This window comes from Canis aureus, chromosome 26 (assembly GCF_053574225.1).
Source record: "Canis aureus isolate CA01 chromosome 26, VMU_Caureus_v.1.0, whole genome shotgun sequence".
Classification (NCBI taxonomy): domain Eukaryota; kingdom Metazoa; phylum Chordata; class Mammalia; order Carnivora; family Canidae; genus Canis; species Canis aureus.
The window spans coordinates 32,416,269-32,422,589 of record NC_135636.1 but is presented as its reverse complement, the minus strand read 5'-3'; the positions used below and the strand labels follow the sequence as shown (position 1 = coordinate 32,422,589).

The following is a 6,321-nucleotide window of genomic DNA, read 5'->3' as shown; positions in this document are numbered from 1 at the left end:
CGTCCATGCCTCCAGCCATGACTGCCTCTTCCTCAGCGTTCAGTAATCAAGGTTGGCCAAAAGGAGCAAGAAGTTCTGGAGAGAAGGCAAAAGAAGCACAGACAAGAACGATCATTTTCTGAGCTGCAGAGGATAGGAGTTTCCTGAAAGAGAAACCTTCAGCGGAAGAGGCAAGTTTTCACTTGAACGGGACGCGAGGTCAGTGCCAAAACCATGGGGGGGGGGGGGGGGGCTTTTGAAAACACTGTCCCTCTTAGCTGCCTGATTCTGGGAATTTGTTTGCATTCCCCCAATACTCTGATTTCTGGAAGACACGCGTGAATGTCGCTGTCCTCTTCCAAAAATTTTTTTTTCTCCTAGGAGAACAATGTGCATCTGGGTGCTGCCTGGATTCACCGCCCTCACATAATTAATTCAGGAGGATGTGGTCCAGGATTACCTCAGAGGAAGGACATACTGTGAACAGTGAAGACATGACACCTCTGGAGTTATACAGTGAACTATCCTTGTCCCTGATCCTGCTTGTGAGGTGGTTCTTGCACTAAAAGGCCTGGGCGATTTTTCTCCAGGACCATCCCTTGCTGCTGAGGGCAGAAAGGCCAGCTGGTGGCCCAGTGGAGACTCTCACACCACCATCGAGGTTCCAGCTCATTAACCCAGAATTGGTGCATCTAATTGGACCCCTCTGCACACTCTAGTCCTGCCATTCACGGCTAATGGGCCTTGCACACTGTTGATGTTCAGTTGACCTGTTTGAACTGAATACTGGAAACTGAGCTATTCTACATGAAGCCAAGATTCCATACAATCAAAACTTGCCACCTGTACTCCAAAATTTAAAACAAAAATTTCTATAAACATTATGACCAGATGTTAGAGGGCCCCAAACCTGCCCTCCCAGGAGGTCTTAGAACTCTCCACCCAGACCCCATGTCTCACTGACCTCATGGACTTGGAGCTCCGAACTGTTGAGGTAGGTATCCACTGGCAGAGGGAGAGGAAAGCCCTCCTCAAGCTTTGCTGGAAGATAAAGAGCAGAGAGACACGGGCAGGAGGGGGAAGGCTGGGGAGGTGCGGAGACACGCTCATTGCATTAGATGCTGGCCGGTGAGAGGGCAGGCTACTTCGAAATGAGGTAGGCTATTGGATTCAGGGCTGGTTTTCTGTTGGTGGGAGCATGTAGATGCAAATGCCTGATAAATGCAGCTTCTTCAGGAGGGGACAGATGTGGACAGCCCCCACCAGCCAAAATGGCCCAGGATGGGGCATGCAGTGTTTACAACAGTGGACTCATCCCTGAGGACCACCATCTCTTCCACTTTCTCTTTTCTAGGACAACTTCCCTGCTCTTCTCTGGTGGTAGTAGAAGTCGGACGGCGAGGCCGGTTAGAGTAAGTCCAGGCATGGGTTCTCAGGCAGCCACTGTGCCAAGCATTATTTCCATCAAGGTCACCTATCAAGTCAATGACCTAACCTGGCCCAGAACCCAGGTGTGCTAACTCCAGGTGTTCTCCAGGTGCCGTTTGGTCTGCCACTCCTTGGCCTACCTCCCTGTGCTTTGGGACTCAACTTGACCTTCACCTTCTGGAAGTCTGGACCAACCTCTGAGTCACAGTCAGTGCCTCCTCCTAACTCCCCCACAGCTGTGACTCCTGTCACAGCATTTATCACACTGGTTGTCACTGCCTGTTACACATCTACCTTCCCAACAGAGCATAAACTCCTCAAGGGCAGGCTCATGGATTGCCAGTACCCCTGCCAGTGCAGAAGGAGGGGCTCAGCTTGTTGAATAAATAACTGAATGACTGATTGATCCATGAATCCTACAGAAAGGGTAGAATTTGACGTTTACGTGGGGCAGTCAGTAGCAGGTACTTACTTTTTTTAAAGGTAGTATTTTAAAATTTTGTTAAAATATTTTATTTATTTATTTGAGAGAGAGGGAGAGAGAGAACAAGCAGGGGGAGCAATAGGAAGAGAGAGAGGGAGAAACAGACACCTCACTGAGCAGGGAGCCTTATGTGGAGCTGAATTCTAGGACCCCAGGATCATGACCTGAGCTGAAGGCAGATGCTAAACCTACTGAGCCACACAGGCACCCCTAAAGATTTTATTTATTTTAGAGTGAGATAGAGAGAGAGCAGGGGGAGGCGCAAAGGGAGAGGAGAATCCCAAGCAGACTCTGCTAAGTGCAGAGCTTGACTTGAGGCTCCATCTCAGGACCCCAAGACCATGACCTGAGCCAAAATCAAGAGTCAGACACTTAACTGAGTAAGTGTCTGTCAGTAGCAGCTATTCTTACCATTGAGGGAGGGGTATATGGTGTGGAGCGCATAGTAATTGAGGATGACTTCCATCAGCTCCACCTGGATTGGCGGGGGGGGGAGGGGGCAGAACAAAGGGAGCAAATAAGACATGAATGAAAACAGGAGTCCAAGGGAAGAACATCTAGTGGCCCTCACCTCCAGAAACACTGACATGCCAGCCCACTTACAAAACAGGTTGACTGTGACTGTCACAACTACAATTCCTTCTTCACAATCTCCTAAACTCCACTCTCTGGACTTCATTCTCCATCAGTACATACGAGCTCATTTTATGGCAAAACATGACCTGAATTGCCATGGGGATATGTAGTGTTTCTTTATTCCACTTTGCATGAATATTTTAAAATTTTGTTGCAGGAGTATTAATGTGTTTGATTAGAGATTGCTGCCCCAGATCCTCCTGGAAGAGTTATATAACACATGGTGCATGTCCCAAGTTAACCTCTCATAAATTCTCAATTCTGAAGCCCATCAGCCCTGAGGGCTTTGGGTAAGGCATTGTACACCTGGGCCGCTATTATTACAGCAGTGAAAATATACCAAGAGCTTACTATGTGAGACATTTTGTCAAAGTGTCTTACTGAATTCATTGCCCTGTTTCATGTTCAGTTCCCATTTGAAGTAGTTGAAGTAGATATTAGTATTCCCATTTTACTGGGAATGGTTCAGAAAGGTTAAGTAATTATCCCAAGGTCACACAGTAACAAGTGGCACAGTTGGTAAAAGAGCCCAAATCTATCTTCCTCCAAAGCTTGTGCTCTTAACGTCCACGTCCTGTCTCCCTGTTAGCTCTCAGGCTGCGCCCTCCTTAAATGATTAACTTTTAGACATGGTATCCATTTCCTGCAAGACTGTAGTGCATCTTCTCTGGGTCCTTGGTGCTTCTCCAGGAGTCCCCTGAAGCCCTGCTTAGAGAAGAAATGCAAGAGGGTCTGGGAGAAAACAACTCACGTCGATGAAATTGATGTTGGAGTGTTTCAGTTCCAACTTCAGCTTACTGTGTGGAGAAAGAGAAGCACGGGTCACCCCAAGACGTGGCTGCTACTTCTTCGCAGTTACCTCTAGGGAGTGCAGTGCTTATGGACAAGGCCATTTCTGGGGACTGGGTGCCTAAGAGTTCCTCTGCAACCTGGTGCTTGTGCATTTAAGGATTTCAGCAGGCACAGTGATTTAAGAAGAAGTGGCATTGTTGAAAATAACGTTTGCTGAGCATCTTCAATAACTTAAATAAATTATGAGGGTATAAATATTTACTGAAAAAAAGTGGGATGCAAAGAGCAGTGCTCTGTATGTCCAATGACAAAAATGTGTATTAAGAAAAGACTGGAAGGAAAAATGAAACTATTAGTAATGATAGTCTCTATGTGGCAGGGTGGTAGAGGATTTTTAAAAAATACTTTTACAGGGGGATCCCTGGGTGGCTAAGTGGTTTGGCGCCTGCCTTCATCCCAGGGCACGATACTGGAGTCCCGGGATTGAGTCCCACGTCAGGCTTCCTGCATGGAGCCTGCTTCTCCCTCTGCCTGTATCTCTGCCTCTCTCTCTCTCTCTGTCTGTCATGAATAAATAAATAAAATCTTTTTAAAGACTGCTTTTACAATTTCCATGCCATGAACATGTATTATTTGCATAACATGGGAATAAACAACAATGGTAGAGAGAGGCACCTGAGCGTTGCTGGCAGACAGCTGGCACCCAGCGGAGAGAAGGAAGGCAGAGTGACTCTGGAGGCCTCGGGTGCTGTCACTATAGAAGCCAAACCTCAATTCCCCCCATTGATCCTCTTGGCTGCTGGCCTAGCTCCCTCGTTCAGGGATTCTAACCACCCTGGACTGATGATCTCTTTGCTTTCTGCTCATGGGGCAGAGTAGTTTTGCTAATCCCTTGATAAAACCATGGTGTGAGGTCCTCCTAGATCCTCCTCATTTTGCTGTGTCTCCACAGTCCAAGCCCTTGGCTGTCCTCTCAGATACTGCACACCTCCCAAGCCAGGCTGATGCATGAACTTAAAATTCTGGGACCTCCAAAAATGCTCACATGCTCACCATTAGCTTCTCTTTGTAAGGACCTCTTATGATGTGCATTTTAATGAAGTCAGTGCACTCTCTGAGTCAATGGGTATCTAACCCCAAGGCCAGGATTTGGTTCCTCTGATGGACCCGCTGCACCTGTTCTTCAGCCAGGAGCAGCGCTCAGAGTGGGTGAGACACGGGGTACAGGTGAGGGCCCCAGAGAAGGACGTCAGGGCAAGTGCCAACCCTTGCTGACAGTTTAGTCTCTCCTGCCCACTGGCTCACTGGATTTAGTGAGTATGCTCCTATTGACTGGGTATCTGGGTGGTGGGGCAGCAAGGAGTGGCTTGGGGGCATCTTTAATCCTCAGCCTAAAATCTCCTTTTTTTGATGTGCAGTACTGACTGTTCTTCTCAATCTTACATATAAAGTCCTTGCAAAGCTCCATATCTTCCAACTAGATTATGGCTCTTAAGTAATCCCTTTGCAGAAGTTCAGCAATTCCACTGGTGCCTGAGACTGAGAGGGGACCTGAATGTAACCTGGGCTATGTGGCAACTTGTCTGGCTTCTGGCTTCCCCACTGAGACATGGTCAATATGTCTTTCCAAAGGGGCCCCCGGATTAGAGGTGAAGCCAGCCCCAGTGGAGATCTTTGTTTCCAAGGGTAACCCCAGCCATAGCAGTGACCAGATTAAATGCTCAGGTTGCTGCTTGGCTATCCTCATCCTACCCCACTTCCCCCTACCCTTGCCCATGGCCGCTTACCTTCCTGGGGTCACTGAACCAACAATCCTGTCAGAGCTCACATTGATGGTGGCAGAGATGCTTGTTGTCTAAAAAAGCAAAAAAAGATAACCCAGAATCTCAGGTGACATAGAAGTCCTGTTGGCTCCCAGTCCAGGGGACAGATCTTCAGAAACCACAGCAAGATATGAGACATGTGGGTGAAAAGCAGCTACCCCAAGGAATTTGGGCTGAAGATGCAGGATGTTGGTGACTCCACAGCTGACTCTAGGAAAGGTGAGCTGAGGTTTTAGAGGTCCTAATGGAAGCATCAACAAGGGCAAATAAGCCCAAGCTAAAGACACGGAACATTCAAATAGGGAGACCATTCACCAATAAGCATGACTGAGCTTTGAAGCAGGCTACTATGAGAAGTTCAGAGAGGCCCTGAGTCCCAGGGACCTTTAAAGACACCACCAACTGACACCTGGGTATGAGGATGAAGCCTGACCTGTCCAGGTGTGGGGTTGAACCAGGCCACTGAATTTGGGCAATTTCTGGCCAAAGTATTTCTTTGAATACTTTTTCCAGCCCCTCCCACTTTCTCCCCTCCTGGGACTCCGAGGACAGTAAGATGAGAACTTTTGTGTAGTCGTACAGGTCCCTGAGGCTCTATTCATTTTTTTAGGCCCATGCATTCAGATTGGGTAATTTCTATTGTTCTATATCGAATTCATTTGTTCTTTTCTCTGTTCCACTGACACTACCCCCCCCCCCCCAGCAGGGATGTCAGGGCATGTTGTTACAGCCTCGTGCCAGTGTAAGCCTCAGCTCCCCAGTCAGCCTTTGCTGGCCTGGGTGGGGCTAGGGCCATAGCTTTTTCTCTGGTGTTTGGCTTTAGTAGCAAAGTTATTGATTGTCTACAAGTTTTCTATCTTACTAGGTTGTCCCTTTTTTAGTCCTTTGGCTAGAAAGAGGGGGATGCTGTTGGGGCTTTTTTTGTTCATGCCTATTGGTGTTTCTGGGTTGCCCCAAATTGGAATATGCAGGGCAAAAAGAAACCCCAGGGAGTTCATCATCATGTTGTTCCTTAGATCTGGAGACCTCTGGCTGATATATCTTCTTCTCTCTGTCTTTCAGAGTTTTCTTGTTTATTTTATATATAATGTTTAAGGTTCTGGGTTGTACTCAGCAGGAGTAGGGAAGGAAATGGACATCTACTCAATCTTCCCAGAGGAGGAAGTGTTTTGCCCATTT

General features: G+C 47.6%; 1 long non-coding RNA gene across 1 annotated transcript; it reads left to right on the top strand.

Annotated features, from left to right (window-relative positions):
• Window positions 1-735: 735 nt before the first annotated feature.
• On the top strand, window positions 736-3,929 carry LOC144298335 (uncharacterized). Its single transcript, XR_013365289.1, has 2 exons — window positions 736-973; window positions 1,334-3,929. It is a non-coding gene; the product is annotated as an uncharacterized LOC144298335 (long non-coding RNA).
• The last annotated feature ends 2,392 nt before the right edge of the window (window positions 3,930-6,321 follow it).